The following is an 18240-nucleotide window of genomic DNA, read 5'->3' on the forward strand; positions in this document are numbered from 1 at the left end:
GCACTTTTTGCGATTTGGCACTGCGTCGCTTTAACTGACAATTGCGCGGTAGTGCGACGTGGCTCACAAACAAAATTGGCGTCCTTTTTTTCCCACAAATAGAGCTTTCTTTTGGTGGTATTTGATCACCTCTGCGATTTTTAGTTTTTGCGCTATAAACAAAAATAGAGTGACAATTTTGAAAAAAATGAATATTTTTTACTTTTTGCTATAATAAATATCCCCCAAAAATATATATATTTAAAAAAAAAATTTCCTCAGTTTAGGCCGATACGTATTCTTCTACATATTTTTCGTAAAAAAAAAAAACGCAATACACGTTTATTGAAGTTATAGCGTTTACAAAATAGGGGGTAGTTTTATGGCATTTTTATTAATATTTTTTTTTACTAGTAATGGCGGCGAACAGCGTTTTTTTTTTCGGTACTGAGACATTATGGCGGACACTTAGGACACATTTGACACATTTTTGGGATCATTGGCATTTTTATAGCGATCAGTGCTATAAAAATGCATTGGATTACTATAAAAATGCCACTGGCAGGGAAGGGGTTAACACTAGGGGGCGGGGAAGGGGTTAAGTATGTTCCCTGGGTGTGTTCTAACTGAAGGGGGGGTGGACTCACTAGGGGAAATGACTGATCGCTGTTCATACATTGTATCATACATTGTATGAACAGAAGATCAGGCATTTCTCCCCCTGACAGGACCGGGAGCTGTGTGTTTACACACACAGCTCCAGGTTCTCGCTCTGTAACGAGTGATCGCGGGTGCCCGGTGGTGTTCGCACCCGCCGGGCACGTGCGTCGGGATCAGGGACGAGCAGGGGGCGCGCACGCGCCCCTAGTGGCCACTTCGCGAGGTGACGTATAGCTACAGGCTCTCGCGTATAACTGCGGCGGCTGGTCGGCAAGTATTTAAGCTGTTAATGTGACTTTTGAGAGTTTGGATTGAAGTCTTTGGCACTAAAGTGGCGAGAAAGTCACATCAAAGTAGTGCAGGAAACTTTTTAAAGTCGCTGTAACTTTAAGACGCATAGGTTTAAATGGCTTCCATTGGAATACATGGGCTGTGACTTGTAATGCGACTTTATGTTTCCAAATCCTGCACACTGTTATACACTGTTTCTAGAAAACTGCAATGAAAAACAGGAATTTTTAGTTCACACATATTGCAATACATGCTTAAAGTGGAGGTTCACCCTATAAAAAATGTCTAACATTATATCCAGCCCAGTTCTACAAATAAAATGACACTGACTTTTTTTTTCCTGTAGATATCGTTTAGCCATAGAATTCACCGCGGCTTGCGGGTAGGGAATCCTGCGGGAGTGGGTGTTCCTATTGACATGCCAATCAATTGGCATGCTAAACGACGGCGCACACAGCGCGTCACGACTTCCCGAAAGAAGCTCGGGTCGGCTCAGCTCTATTCGGCGCCGGTGCGCATCCTATTCCGAGGACTGCAACTACCAGCTCTATGCACCTACAGAGCAGACATCGCCAGCCAGCTACAATGGCACTTGTGACACTTCTTGCCCTTACACTCTCTGTCTCCACCTTCAGGAGTGTTGGGGGGGAAGTGCAAGAGAGGCCTCAACAACATTCCAACATGTTTGTTAGGTACTAATGCCACCTAGCACCTGCTGTACAACATCCAAAATATTTTTTTCTATCACTTATCGGGTAGGCCATGTTCCATGCCTTATCCTCTACTTTCAAACTAGCCCTAGAAAAAAGCCCTAGAAAAAACCTGAATGGATTCCCCCATCCACACAATCGAGGTGGATGGAGGGATCCTCCCCGCTGCACTATTGTATTCTAACAGTGGGGACTCCTCCGCTGCCAGAATACACTGATCAGCAATGCTGCGGATTGAGTGTAGGCAGGGCTTTTTTTCCCAGAGAAAATGTGCTGGAACTCCCCCTTTCCGACTCACCCCTTGTCTTCACCCCTACCCACCTCCAAGCACCATTGATTGGTTCTACCCCCTACCCACCTCCCAATAGAGAATACAGAACCAAGTATCATATTCTGGCTATGGAATTCTATGGGATTTGTTCATGATAACAAGAAAAGCAGTAAAATAAATCCCCTGCAGCTAGCAACAATGGGCCAGATTCACAAAAGAGATACGACGGCGTATCTCCTGATACGCCGTCGTATCTCTGTTTCTATCTATGCGACTGATTCATAGAATCAGTTACGCATAGATATCCATAAGATCCGACAGGTGTAATTGTTTTACACTGTCGGATCTTAGGATGCAGCACCGCGGCCGCCGCTGGGGGGAGTTTGCGTCGTAAACCAGCGTTGGGTATGCAAATTAGGAGTTACAGCGATCCACGACGGTTTTTCACGTTCGCTACGTCGCCGCTAGTCTAGTTTCCCGTCACAAAGTTAGTGGTTTTTTTTTGGTGCCTTAACTTTACGCAGCAATCGTATTGCTGTATAAAGTATGGCCGTCGTTCCCGCGTCGAAATTTAAAAAATAACGTCGTTTGCGTAAGCCGTACGGGAATACGGAATTAAGCTACGCGCGTCGCCGTTCGAAAAAATGACGTCACTTCGCGCAAAGCACGGCGAGAGTTAGGAAATGGAGCATGCGCGGTAGGTCCGGCGTGGGAGCGCGCCTAATTTAAATGGCACATGCCCATTTGAATTGGCCCGCATTGCGCCAGAGGCCGCCGGTGTAGGTTTCCACCGCAAGTGCTTGGTGAATCAGGCACTTGCGATGAAAACTTGTGGCGGTGTAACGTATCTACGATACGTTACGCCGCCGCTCACCTACGTGAATCTGACCTAATAGACCCCCCAGCAACAATGGAACACCCACAACAAAATATCCACTCAGAAAAAATAGACCCCTGGCAGCATCAACAGATACTCCAGCAGCCAGCAACAATAAACCCCCTCCCCAATAGTAGATCCCCCAGTAACAATTGAACCCCCAGCAACATAAGACCCACCTCCCAGCAACAATAGATCCCCACCAGCAAAAATAGACCTAACTGTAAAAATAGATCCCCTCCAACAACAATTTATTGCCCCACAGCCAGCATCAATAGACCTTCCAGTACAGCCCTTGCATACAGTGCTAGAGGTGCCGGAACTCCGTTCCTCCACGTTCCCGCTGAAAAAAAGCCCTGGGTGTAGGTACTGATTGAACAAACATATACAACCAGTCTCATCCAAGAAGAGTTCATCATGAGTCTCAAACAAGAATGACTGTAGATAGATCACAATTTGGCCGGCTTCCACTGAACCAGACACATTTCGATCCATCTATGGCGAGATTAATCCCTAATTTAACCAATTTACCTCTGACTCTAACTATAACCACAAGAACTAAACTATCCCATGAACTATTAACAAATACCTAATCACCAACTGAACTATGGGGCCAATATGTACCCTACTCCTAAAGTTGCACAAAAACATCTCTGTGCCCGATATTAACTGTGCTAGGCTTTAAACCTGTATTCTCTGTAAAATACTGTGGGCCAGATTCACAGCAGAAATACGCCGGCGTATCTACTGATACGCCGGCGTATTTTCAAATTTGCCGCGTCGTATCTTGATTTGGAATCCTCAAACCAAGATACGACGGCTTTTGGCATAGATCCGACAGGCGTACGGCTTCGTACGCCTTCGGATCGTAGGTGTAATTCTCCGGCGGCCGCTGGGTGGAGTTTGCGTCGTTTTCCAGCGTCGGGTATGCAAATGAGCTGTTAACGGCGATCCACGAAAGTACGCGCGTTCGTCGCATTCTCTTACGTCGTCGCTAGTCGGCTTTTCCCGTCGCAAACTTAGGCCTGCTATTTCATGGCTTAGATTTAGAACAGCCATGTTAAAGTATGGCCGTCGTTCCCGCGTCAAATTTAAATTTTATTTTTTTTTGCGTAAGACGTCCGGGAATACGAAAGTACGTTACGCACGTCGCCGTTCAAAAAACACGTCGGGGGGGCCGTAATTTCGCGCAAAGCATGGCGGTAAATTTCCAAACGAAGCATGCGCAGAACGGGAACGCACCTAATTTAAATGGTAGTCACAAAATATTCCAACTGCACACCTTCCAGGAAAATGGCCAATAAGTAAAAGGGTGCTGAAACGATCACCAGCTGGGAACCGGAAAGCAAATCATGTACACATATTCGCCAGCACACCAAGGATCATTGAAAAAACGTCCAAAAATGTAATGCAAAATAGCGATCCAAAAAGCAACGTTTCGAGGTCACGCAGCACCTCTTCGTCAGGCAAAAGAAGAGGTCCTGCGTGACCTCGAAACGTTGCTTTTTGGATCGCTATTATGCATTACATTTTTGGATGTTTTTTCAATGATCCTTGGTGTGCTGGCGAATATGTGTACATAATTTAAATGGTACACGCCCCATTTGAATTAGGCAGGCTTGCGCCGGACGGCTTTACGCTACACCGCCGTAAGTTTACACGCAAGTGCTTGGTGAATCAGGCACTTGCGCTGAAAACTTGCGGCGGTGTAACGTAAAGACGATACGTTACGCCGCCGCAGATCTCTGTGAATCTGGCCCTGTATTCTTCTGGCTTGTGATTGGGTATTCTTTAGAAAAGTGCAATTTCACCACATTCACTAAGCTCTGCGGCCAACTCTCTTGCAAAGTGAACAACCTATTTGCCTTCGGTAAATCAGCCCCTATATCTCTATTTCTTTTTCAGGGCAAGACTAATCAATCAAATCATTCTTTTATACATTTCACATGAGCATTTTCTTGTCTTGTCTTCTCTTGTTATTTTTCTCCTTTTGTCTTATTTTTGTCCTTTTCACAAATGTTAACAGACTATGAGACGAAGCTTTCGCATCCAGTCACACTGTTCATTATTTCCAAGTAACTCTTTAACAAAACAAACAAGTCACAGTAGATATCACCTACATTAGTTTAAGTTAAATGTAACAACGCTAGAACAGCAGGGGCTGAATTGTTCTCTTTAGTTCTCGGTGGGGCTACTGATAATTATTTGCTCAAGTAACATGGAAATTGCATGGGCTGCAAGCCAAGAGGAATCAAGAACACCTACACACAAGCACACTCTGCAATACACCTCAATAAAATAGGTACTCCATGCAAACATAGCAATATAATGCTCAATTTTACTCTAGCCATTCAACTGGGATGAGCATCACTTGAAATAATCAAGTAGTGTGTGGAATTTATAGCCAGTAATGCCATGAAAATTTCACAGCCAGGTGTAAAGATTTATACAGTGTGTATATATATATATATATATATATATATATATATATATATACACACACATTTTTTTTCTTGGTTTAAATTTTATTTTCCATTATACATTTTGGACAGAGTAGACAATGATTAGTGCCCTTGTTGTTATGGCTCTCTATGTCCCATTTCGTAGATTTACCCTATTTATTTAAAATTCCGTTGTCACAACAATTGGATATAAGGGTAAATCTTACATTGGAGACACATGTTTGGGTGACAACTGTCTTGTCTGAGGCTGGGTTCACACTACTACACTACTTTCATCCTACTTTGCTCTGTGTTCAATGTTTCCCTATGAGAGCGTCTTGTAGCGTCCTACACAAGTCGGTCCGACTTTGAAAATGCTCCCTGTACTACTTTTGGTCCTACATTGATCCTACTTCAGGCCCATTGAATATCATTGAAGTCGGACCAAAGTAGTATCCTGTTCATGAAAGTAGGATGGATGTAGGACCAATGTAGGATAAATGTAGGACCAATGTAGCAGAGCAAAGTAGGATGAAAGTAGTGTAGTAGTGTGAACCCAGCCTAATAGGGGAATATCCTTAATTTTGGAAAGATTTCCTCTGTCTTGCTGTTTTGTTCTGGGACAGAACGTAAAAAAAAAAATTCCCCCGACAGGACAGAAATGGCAAAAAAAAACTCCCCTTATAAATGTTATTGTATTTATTTTATATATTATAAGATGTTGGCTTTAGATATACCGTATATACTCGAGTATAAGCCGACCCGAATATAAGCCGAGGCACCTAATTTTACCACAAAACACTGGGAAAACATATTGACATAAAAAAACATAAAATCATAATATTTTGGAGTTGTCCTTTATAAAGACCTAAAGCCACACAGTCCAGTCCTTGTTGAAGCAATTTATATTAATCTGTATGACATAATGTAAGGTTCCTACAATGCAATGACGTCATCAATGCTTTGTAACAGAATTACCGTATATACTCGAGTATAAGCTGACCCGAGTATGAGCAGAGGACCTAATTTTACAACAAAAAAAAACTGGGAAAAGGTATTGACTCGAGTATAAGCCATGGGTGAGAATGCAGCAGCTACTGTAAGCGGAAAAGAGGATCAACAATGCCCATCTGCACGCCTCACTGTGCCATACCTCACTGTGCCCATTGCAACCTCACTGTGCCATACCTCACTGTGCCCATTGCAACCTCACTGTGCCATACCTCACTTTGCCAATTGCAGTCTGGCTGTGCCATACCTCACTGTGCCCACTGCAGTCTCACTGTGCCTTACCTCACTGTGCCCATTGCAGTCTCACTGTGCCATACCTCACTGTGCCCATTGCAGTCTCACTGTGCCATACCTCACTGTTCCCATTGCAACCTCACTGTGCCATACCTCACTGTGCCCATTGCAACCTCACTGTGCCATACCTCACTTTGCCAATTGCAGTCTGGCTGTGCCATACCTCACTGTGCCCACTGCAGTCTCACTGTGCCTTACCTCACTGTGCCCATTGCAGTCTCACTGTGCCATACCTCACTGTGCCCATTGCAGTCTCACTGTGCCATACCTCACTGTTCCCATTGCAACCTCACTGTGCCATACCTCACTGTGCCCATTGCAACCTCACTGTGCCATACCTCACTTTGCCAATTGCAGTCTGGCTGTGCCATACCTCACTGTGCCCACTGCAGTCTCACTGTGCCTTACCTCACTGTGCCCATTGCAGTCTCACTGTGCCATACCTCACTGTGCCCATTGCAGTCTCACTGTGCCATACCTCACTGTGCCATACCTCCCTGTGCCCATTGCAACCTCACTGTGCCATACCTCACTGTGCCCATTGCAGTCTCACTGTGCCATACCTCACTGTGCCCATTGCAACCTCACTGTGCCATACCTCACTGTGCCATACCTCCCTGTGCCCATTGCAACCTCACTGTGCCATACCTCACTGTGCCCATTGCAGTCTCACTGTGCCATACCTCACTGTGCCCATTCTTGACAGGCGTCCATTTTTTAAAAGTCGCGGCTTCCTCCTGGCGTTCCGTTATAGGCATTTGACACTGTGTTCCGCTTATCACGGAGGTCCTCTCATCCTCGGACTCAGTTTCCCAGCAGACACTGTGTTCAGTGTTCTACCAATCACAGCCATTCTTTCATCCTCGGACAAGAGGACGTCCGTGATTGGCGGAACACTGAACACAGTGTCTGTTGGGAATCTGTGTGAGGATGAGAGGACCTCCGTGATAAGCAGAACACAGTGTCAAATGCCTATCGCGGAATGCCAGAAAGAAGCCGCCACTTTAAAAAAAATGGAAGCCTGTGAAAAATGCAGGTACACTGACTCGAATACAAGCCGACGGGGGTATTTGAGGTAAAAAAAAGGGCTGAAAAACTCGGCTTTTAGTCGAGTATATACGGTTTTCCATTAATATGCCACAGGCAGATGTACACTTGGCTCTAAAGCCCCAGGAGCACACCCAGGCCCAAGCTTTCCATGACACATTTTATCAAGTAGATCTACTGTATGTGGGCAATAAGGGGTTACAGAGAATCAACACCTAATATAGAACAATTGGACTTGCACCCGTTCACTAATTAACCATAGTGATATTTTTTCACAAGTCAATCAGTGTCTGGATTAATGTTGCAGTGTAATAAGAAATCTACTATTGCAGCAGCCTTGTTAAATAATTCTCTGCAGCTTTTAGGGAAAGTGTCAAAAATACCACTCTTTGTACCTTCTATGTTATGTAATATTCTGCTCTCTACAAAGTGTTGCCTATCTGTAAACCAATCTGTAATCTCAGCCAAGTTCTGCCATAGAGCTGGCATAACAAGACACTGGTGGCCGGATTGAGAAAAAGATACGACGGAGTATCTCCTGATACGCCGTCATATCTCTGAGTCCGGCCGGTCGTATCTATGCGACTGATTCAGAGAATCAGTTACGCATAGATATTCCTAAGATCCGACAGGTGTAAGTGTCTTACACCGTCGTATCTTAGGCTGCAATTTCAGGCTGGCCGCTAGGTGGCGCTTCCGTATTTTTACGCGAGGAATATGCAAATGAGTATTTACGCCGATTCAGAAACGAACGACTGCCCGGCGCTTTTTTTTTATGTCGTTTGCGTTCGGCTTTTTCCGGCGTATAGTTACCCCTGCTATATGAGGCGTAGGTAATGTTAAGTATGGCCGTCGTTCCCTCGCCGAGTTTTGAAATTTTACGGCGTTTGCGTAAGATGTTCGCGAATACAGCTGGACGTAATTTACGTTCACGTTGAAAGCAATGACGTTGTGCGGCGGATTTTCGAGCATGCGCACTGGGATGTTTTCAAGAACGGCGCATGTGCCGTAAAAAAAAACGTCAAATACGCGGGGTCAAGCCAAATTTATATAAAACACGCCCCCTACATCCCCATTTGAATTACGCGGCCTTACGCCGCAACACATACGTTACGCCGCCGTAACTAAGGGCGCAAGTTCTTTCTGAATAAAGAACTTGCGCCCAAAGTTAGAGCGGCGTAACGTATCGGAGATACCCTCCAGCTCCTCAACTGCTCTCTACCCCCCTGTGCTCTCTACCCTTCCTCTGTGCTCCATAGCTTCACCCCCTGTGCTCTTTCTCAGCCCCCCTCAACCCCCGCATTTCTGCTAGGTTTTTCTGCTAGGTTCCCCCTTCCTTCCTTCCTCCCACCGGCTGCTGCGGGGGATCTATCAGGATGGAGAGCGGGGAAGGGGCCGGTTCCATGGGCTGCTCAGTCTAAAATGCCCGGGCTTTTTTTTCTATCCAGTCTGGGTCTGGGCTCAGGTAAGTATTAGGGGGGCTGCTGCACGCAGAAGGTTTTTTTACCTTCATGCAGAAAATGTATGAAGGTAAAAAAACTTCAGCCTTTAGAACCACTTTAACCCCACCACACTGGAAGATTGTGGGAGTGGGGCATGAGTACAGGAGGATTTCACCTAATAGAACAGATTAAAAAATAAATAAAATGCGCTAATAATAACTTAAGTAGTTAACAATGTACAACAAGAGTGTAAAACCTAGCTCAGGTAAGTACACAAATAGACCAGTGAAACACAAATAAAGGTGCAAAAATACAGAAAAAGGGAAAGCATGACTAAGTCACGTGTCTAGTGACGTAATGCGTGGGGGAGGAGCCAAGTGACGGGATCGACGGATGTTATCCATATGAGGAGATCATCAAACTGAGCAGTTGCTTTCCTTTTTTCCGTGGTTTCGTGAATGTGCATACAAACAGTGTAGTCTCTATCTCCTGCTTGGGAATACTATATTGCACCATGAGTTTCGTTTTCGTTTTCTCTCCCCTCTGTTCCTTATGAGCTGTGCTGGTTTTTTGAAGATCATACATGCTTGCCTGAGTCAGCCATAGGAAGCGCTGAGAAATCTTTCAGTCTCACACAGGATTCCTATTTCAAGTCATCACTGTGAACTGGTTTCCCCCTCCTTAAGGGGTGTGCTATATGTTTTTGTTTTGCAGCATTTGCACTGGGACTGATTGTATTTTTGCACCTTTATTTGTGTTTCACTGGTCTATTTGTGTACTTACCTGAGCTAGGTTTTACACTCTTGTTGTACATTGTTAACCACTTAAAGCGGGAGTTCACCGGAGTTTTGTCAAGGGGAATCGGGTATTTTTTTTAAAAACGAAGCAGTACTTACCGTTTTAGAGAGCGATCTTCTCCGCCGCTTCCGGGTATGGTCTTCGGGACTGGGCGTTCCTATTTGATTGACAGTCTTCCGACAGGCTTCCAACGGTCACATACATCGCGTCACGAGTAGCCGAAAGAAGCCGAACATCGGTGCGGCTCTATACGGCGCCTGCGCACCGACGTTCGGCTACTTTCGGAAAATCGTGACGCGATAGATGCGACCGTCGAAAGCCTGACGGAAGACTGTCAATCAAATAGGAACTCCCAGTCCCGCAGCCCATACCCGGAAGCGGCGGAGAAGATCGCTCTCTAAAACGGTAAGTACTGCTTCGTTTTTAAAAAAACTACCCGATTCCCCTAGACAAAATGAGCATGAATCTAATGTTAAAAATTAACATTTCCGGGTGAACCTCCACTTTAAGTTATTATTAGAGCATTTTATTTATTTTTAATCATTTTTTATTGGTATAGTTCATTGTTTATATATGCAGCTATAATATTTGGTTATTTTTGTGGTTCTTTCTTTATATATTTGTATTTAATAGCGCTGTAGTACCCACTTTAACAATTTTTTTAACTAATAGAACAGGTAATCAGCACAACAGACACATCCTACTGACTGTGGGTTACGACCCTTGCGCTGATTTTTGTGTTTTTTGGCTTCACTTAGGCTTTAAAGTGTATTTCCGCATTCCATGTCACTCATAACTCAGACAATAAAGTATTTATTTTTAAAAGTTTGCAGGGCTGCCATAACCATCAAAGAAGGTCTTTTGTGTTGCTTGTAGTCCAGGTAGGTTTAATGTGTTTTCTATACTTTTTCCACTAGTCCATCAACACTAACACTTTTCATTATTAAAATAAATTAGACACGGAAACCTACAATCACCTAATGCTGAAATGCAATTAACTGGCCTGTCAGATACGACAGTAAATTAACACATTTGGCTCTCCTGTTCTTTATTAAAATATGATTTTCCTTAGCAGATTTTCAAACAAAACTGTTATTAGTTTCTTTTAATGTGTTTTCCAGAAAACTAATATTAGATTTGCACATTTTTGGTTTAGTTACATTTGTTGTGAAAGGTTTAATCTAAATATTAAAGATGGAATGTATGATGGGAGAAGGTGTGATACAAGTCTGATTAGTGGAATATTGCATGGAATTACATTTACAGTTGTACGTCGACATGAAAGCGAATCGCAGGATAAAGTAAGCAGCACAAAAACACAAATGACATAATAAAGCTTATGCTAAATGGACACTTTGCTCTTAAAAAAAACAAATAAAACTAAATGTATTATTAAGTTATTCTAAAGTGTCCCAACTTTCAGATTCTCTCATGCCACTGGGATTTTAGTTTAAGGAGACTCCAGTTAATAAGTGGACCTATATTCTTAATGGGTACCCCCACTTTGGTGGCAAAAAATGCACCAATCAGGCTTTATGACCACTGACAGGTTAAAGTGGTTCTAAAAGCAGAAAGTGGGGAGCTCTGAACGTCCCCCCCTCCCTCCCCTAAAGTGAACCCTCTACCTCAGCCGGCTCCTCCCAGCCCCGCTCTCCGGCCCTGTCTTGCTTTCTTTCTCTCTCCCCCCACCACACACACATCCTTCAAGCCAGGAACATGTCAACCGGACACCAGCACAGCCAGAGCCGGGCTATCCCCACCAGGACCATCCATATTAGCAACTCCTCTTAGCTACATCATGACTATTGCACCACCCCCGGGGGGACCCTCTTCTCCACCACCCCTGGAGGGACCGGGATCATTTATGATCGGAAGTTTCTTTTGGACCGTCGCAATTCTCCCTTGGCTCAGACCCCTCCTCGTCGCTTGCCGGATATTCCTGGCGTTACCAGACCTATTACTGCTGTCGAACCCCCCAAAGTAGAAACAAATAATTTGAACAACCATGACAGGAAGACCACTATTGGTGAGGACACTCAGTTTGAAATGGACATCTAATCTCCAGGATGCCTGTCAAGCACGCTCTTGTGCGCACCTGGCTTGGCAAATGGGATCGATGAGAAATCCGTCAAAGGCGCACTTGCGTAGAAACCTGCCCTTCCTGGTGCCAAAGGTCAACGCAACTAGGCTCCTTCCTCTATTTTTTTTTTCTCTTTATTTCTCCCCCCATAATTAATTCCACCCCAACCACAAAATGTGGAGGTGGTGAAAGGAGTTGACTGATTTCAATGGCTTGATGTTGGCAAACAGGAATTAAGTTTGCCAATTTTGTACTGTAGATCGGAAAATATTTGTGAATGGTGGGTGGCAGAAATGGAAATTGTGCAACTTTCCCCGTTTAAAAAAAAATGCTAGGATTAACTCCCACAAGTTGCTTTGTACCTCACCAAACCTGTCTGGGTACTCGTGCCTTGTCCTTCGCCACTCCTTTTGTTAGCACTTGGCTTTTTGTATTGAGCCCCCTAAAAAAATATTTTTTTCCCCCTCTCATAGTAACAAGGCCCATAATAAACATGCCATGGGCATGCTGCCTGTCTCAGTGCATTATTTTGGGTGATGGGTCTTTGTTTTGTCCCCCCAAGGGTCGGTCCAATGTACCAATGGGTGAATATGAGCTTGATTTTGTTTTCCTAGCCATCAAAGATTTTGCCCCCCCCCCCCCCCCAATATCCGGTTCTGTTTAACCTTTCAGTCATGTAATAAAGTAAGGTTGTCTTCCAGGACTGCAGAAGTTAACTATAAACTGCTTACTAGATGGCACCTCACTCCAGTTGTACTTCATGGAATTATTCCTCAGGTACCTCCCCTCTGCTGGCGAGGTTGCGGAGAAAGAGCGACACACGCTCACGTGTGGTGGTACTGTCCCCTTATCCGTCCTTTTTGGTGTTCTGTTTTGGGTTTGATGAAAGAAATCCAGGGTTTTGAAACCCCTGGAGATCCATGGGTTGTGTTATTACATTGTACAGACAAACCAGTTAGATCGTATAGGAAATCTCTTACACCTCATTTATTGAATGCCGCTAAATCCCTCATCCCCAGATTTTGGAAACAGGCGACCGTACCCACGGTACACCAATGGCTAACGGAGGTGGACCATATTTATCATATGGAAGACCTCACACATTCCCTTAGAGCCTCAGAAGACCTTTCACGCAAAATATGGTCTGACTGGTTTGCCTTCAAGTTTACCTCTGCCTACGCAGACATTATGTCTCATTCTGACTGATTTGATTCTACAGTTCTACTGACTGGTTATGCTATTAACATATGGAGTGTACCTGAGATGGGTTTCCTTTTCTATCCCCACCCCCTTTTCTCTCTTCCTCTACTTTTCCCCCCTTTCTTTTTCTTTCTCTTCCACTTGTCTATCTTTACCCTTTTGTCTCTGTTTTTCTTTTGGTCTCTATACCACTGTGTCTCTCTCTATTAGAGGCAGTCCAGGTATTAATGTTTAAGTATGCTATCTTAGGCTTGGTGGCTAAAATGTTGTTCTCGGATCATGGATCGTCGCAGGTGGTGTATGTGTTATTATGGTGCTTTTCACCCCCAGCTCTAGCCCCTGCGTCTGTGCATGTACTGTGGGTTGCGAGGTCCGTATACACTATTGTTTACTGTTTCACCTTGGATGCTAATGATTGTATGACTGTCACTGCTCTTTTGTTTTGTTTTCTTTTTCTGTATTATATACTTTTCAATAAAAACTTATTGAACAAAAAAAAATGTAATAAAGTAAGGACAAGGAAGTGGCTAAAAGTTTTTCCTTCCCAGAAACCTGATTAAATGTATGTGATGTGCTGTTTTTGGCACATGCCATTACATCCATGTACTTCTTGGGTCATCCATGAGCTTTTGGTGTGGCACCACGGAAGGTGTCGCTTCAGTTTGCATATATAAAGGATATGCTTTTTTCTTTTTCTTTTTTCTTTATTTTTTTTTTCCCTTCCCCCCTCACAAAATGGTATTAAAGCTGTAACCAAAAAATGCGTGACCCAGAAAGAGCATGACTTTGTTTTTTGACAATATTCAGTCTGTATATACATGTTTGGCTTCAATTGTCTACATTTTCTTTTCATATATGGAGCAGCAGTAAAGAGAAAATATTTAGTCCAAACTTGATCAAAATTTAGCTAAAGGCTAAAATATCAATTTGGTGCTAATAGTTTGCATTTCTTATAAGAAAAAAAAAAAAAAAAAAAAAAAAAAAATATATATATATATATATATATATATATATATATATATATATATATATATATATATATATATATATATAAATATATATATATTACCTTTTTCTTTTTTTGCATTATACAATCCCAAATGGTACTGCCAACTAATTGGGGGTTCCATCTCCAGATGATGCCTTCTGTTCTGCTTCCCCATTCAATATGCTGTTCAACTCCATTTTTCTCTCCTTAATTGTATGGAGCAAATCTTTTTCATGGGACATTTTAAACAAAAGTGAACTTATGACAAAAAAAAGTTTAAAAACATTAAAACACAACCAAACAAAAAATAAATGGCAACACACCATCGGTTAAAAAAAACGATTGTGTCAGAACGCGGTGATGTAAAACACAACGACGTGCTGAAAAAAATGAACTTTAATGCTTCCAAGCATGCGTCGACTTGATTCTGAGCATGCGTGGACTTTTAACCGATGGACGTGCCTACAAACTATCGTTTTTTTTCTATCATTTAGGTATCCATCTGTATTTTTTTTACCGATGGATAAATAACCGATGGGGCTTACACACGATCGGTTTAGTCTGATGAAAACGGTCCATTTCTCATCGGTTTGACCGATCTAATAAGAAAGGTTTGATCCAACATCGACTCCACACTTGCTTATCGATGCGTTTTGCCAAATAATAACTTCCTCAGGACAATACTGAGTAGGTGCTGGTGGACCTGTATCCAGATATATAGTGACACCCCATGAGACTAGACAGACAATCAAAACAAACCTCGAATCTGATGTATATGTGTATCAGATCGATGCATGTACATAAGTACAAGTGTAGCTGTTGCATACAAGTTGGTAAATAAACGGTTGTGTACCGCTATGAGGAAAAGCACTGTCACACGTATACCTGGTATATATTAGGCATTTGACCAACAGAGTAATAAAGTAAGGATCCAAGCCAAAAATAGGGGTATAGTATCATAAGGTAACAGGTCAGCGATCAAGGAGCGAGACACCTTAAAGATAATCTCTCAGCCCTAGGATATTACAACGATGTATCCATTGTTTTTTCTTCATTATTTCCTTTAGACTCGCCGTGTTTGGAGGAAGAAAAATTACCCTAAGAACACCATCCCTAAAGTCAAGCACAGAGATGGAAACATTATGGTTTGGGGCTGTTTCTCTGCTAAAGGTAAAGACCAACTTTGCCGCATTGAGGGGCCAATGGATGGGGCCATGTATTGTAGAATTTTGGATGAGAACCTTCTTTCCTCAGCCAGAACACTGAAGATGAGTCACGGATGGGTCTTTTAGCATGACAATGACCCAATGTCATGTCATGTCAATGGGAGCACCTACATTTGTGAGCAACTATTTTCAAGGATGACGTACACAAAGGGCAAAATTAGAAGCAAAATATCTGATGATCACCTTGACAGTTTATTGAGAACTGCTACTACATCCATCAAACCAGATATTGGTGCATTCAAAAACAATATCAGATATCACACTACTTTTATGTTGCCCTCTTTTACTTTTATAATAAAAAATATTACAAAAATGTTTGTTTTATTACTCATATAGGTACATTATCTATATCAGTGATCGTTAACTTGTGATCTGCCCGTCTTTTTCTGCTCATCACCTCTTCTTATTGTTAGTGTATTTTATGTGTGGCCCAAGACAATTCCTCCTTCTCCAATGTGGCCCAGGAAGGTCAAATGGTTGGACACCCCTGGCCTACAGGAATGTGCCTCTATCATGAAATGTTCAGTTGGATAGGCTTATTTCCCAGGTCAAATGCTCACTGTCCTCCCCTAATTTTGTGCTCCAGTTTAAAGTGGATGTAAACCCGAATTTTTGTTTTTTATATTAAGGCTTGCACCTTGTACAGTATAGGATTTCATGTCATCTGTGCCCAGTCTTGCCAAAAAGATTTAATTCAGCCCTGGGCAGTCCTCTTATCTTTTTTCAGTGAGATAAAAATGGACAGACAGAGAAATAGGAGTCTGTTTCTCCCCCTTGCTGTGAGTGACAGGTGATTTACATATGCCTGAGAGACATTCTGTGTACGTCAGATCCCACCTCCTTTCTTCTCCAGCTCTTCCAAGATTGGTTGCTCCATACCTCAGCAAGATTGGGCATGCTAAAGTCATGTGGTGACTTTTCTGGGTTTTGACTGGATGTTAGTGATCATAGCAGAAGTTCAGTGTAAGAAATACACAGGAGAAAATGCATGTTGACAAGGGGAGTGTAGAGGTGGGCGGGGAGTCTACTGACATCACGACTCCACACACTGAGCTCCGAACAACAGACCCACCCACAGAATCTGCAGTTTCTCGAGTTTCATAACAGACAGAGGGGAGACATTTGGCAGGTAAGGATACATGCAGGAGGCATGTATATCCTTATAGATCAGCACTATGGCAGTAGTTTAGAAAGGATAAGAATGGGTTTACATCCACTTTAAAAAAAAGGGTGCATTGCCATTATATTGGTAATACATGAGATATTCATGATTATAACAACTGAGTATACTTGTTAAGCACCCAATAATTAGACTACCCATTTCTTTGTTGCTGTTAACCTTTTCATTTCCATAAGAATAGCTAAGGTTGATGTAAGCAACTACCTTTGCTATTCTTCATTAGGACGGCTATGAAGTCTGTAATGGAGGTGGCATATGGTGAATGTGTACATCTCTGTGCAAAAGCTGCATGTGGGCGTCTACTCCTAGGGTGCAAGGTAGACTGTGCCGCTAATTACTACAAAGCTGGATCAAAAGCATTATAATACAGCAAACCACAGGATGTTATGCTGCATGCTAAATGTAAAGTCTCGAGACGTGTCTAACAAAACTCGATGTGTAAAAGATGCAGAAATATATATGTGTGTGCTAGGAAATGTTCCAGACTTACATGGTCTGTTAATACACACAAATACATTTGGTAATAGAAAAAAATAACATCAATCAGAAAATGGATTCATTTTATTGATACATTTTGGGACATTTAAATATACTGCAAAGCAAAATCCTTCGAAAGACACAGGGGGACATTTAGGGCCCATTCACATCTGTCCCTTGCAGTTTGTTGCAGTAACATTTGTGGTATATGTGTGTAGCACCCTCCTAGTTAGGATGCTAATAGGTTTAAGTTAGTTTTTGACTCCTCTGCAGCCAGGGGAGCGGTATTTGATTGCTTCTGGTTGTTCTGGATTCTGCTATCTACAGGTTTGATTACTTCCCCCTGCATTCCAGAAAGTTCTAGAATATAGTGGGTTGGGAGAGGAAAATTCTGGAATATTCATGCAGACTCAGCCAATCTGGAGCCTAGAGTAGCAAGGTCCTTGTCCAGGTGGAGAGAGACCCTACCCGAAGGGGCTGTCTGCCCTTCTGGGCTACATAGCAAAGGCCTGCTGGAAGTTTATTGAGGTCCCAGCTCAGGGAGAGCTGGAGGACTATTACCAAAGCTGTGAAGACAGTCCAGTTCCTCCAGCGGCGCTCGCGCGCCCTCTGGTGGCTCTCCTGGGCAAAGCCATATATGTACGGGATTTTCCCCCCCGGAGAGCCATTCTGCCGCAGTATATCTGCTTGAGCCGGTCGGGAACCTGTTAAAGTGTGCAAAAGTGCATGTGCAAAAGTGATTATGGATCCACAATCTTCAATATCATCTAGACATATGGAAGTCAACAGTGCAGTGATCAAGTTCAGAAAAGTTTATCAAATCCTAAATGTGTAATCACACTCTCTTTCACCTTCTGTGATCCACCATAGGTGTGCCCCAGCCTCTCACCTCAGATAAAGACCCCAATGGGTCTAATAATGCTTCTGGTAAATAATCCAAAGAAACTTTCCAATCACGCAGTCTTCCCCTTGGAGTATCAGGGACGGCAAGATTAAGCAGCAATGTTGGTGGATAAGAAAACAGTGTTCTCCCTCTAATTTTAAATATATCCTCTTTAAACTCCTCCACTCTCCTCCATATAAAACTCATAGAAGAAAAAAGAGATTTCAATAGTGTAGTAATTTGGTAAAAAAAAATAATTTCAAAGAAGCAACTTACATTTATATTCACCAAAGATAAACACAGGGACTTCCGATCTCGGCCGTGACCAGAAGTAGAACGTCACCCACCTTTTCCCGACGCGTTGCGTCCCAGATGAAAGCGTCGC

At 43.0% G+C, this 18240-nt stretch overlaps 1 pseudogene; it reads left to right on the forward strand.

Moving 5' to 3' along the window:
- Positions 1 to 11435: 11435 nt before the first annotated feature.
- LOC120944810 lies at positions 11436 to 12352 on the forward strand (annotated as a pseudogene).
- Positions 12353 to 18240: the final 5888 nt, after the last annotated feature.

The sequence above is a fragment of the Rana temporaria genome, chromosome 7, assembly GCF_905171775.1.
Source record: "Rana temporaria chromosome 7, aRanTem1.1, whole genome shotgun sequence".
Taxonomy (NCBI): domain Eukaryota; kingdom Metazoa; phylum Chordata; class Amphibia; order Anura; family Ranidae; genus Rana; species Rana temporaria.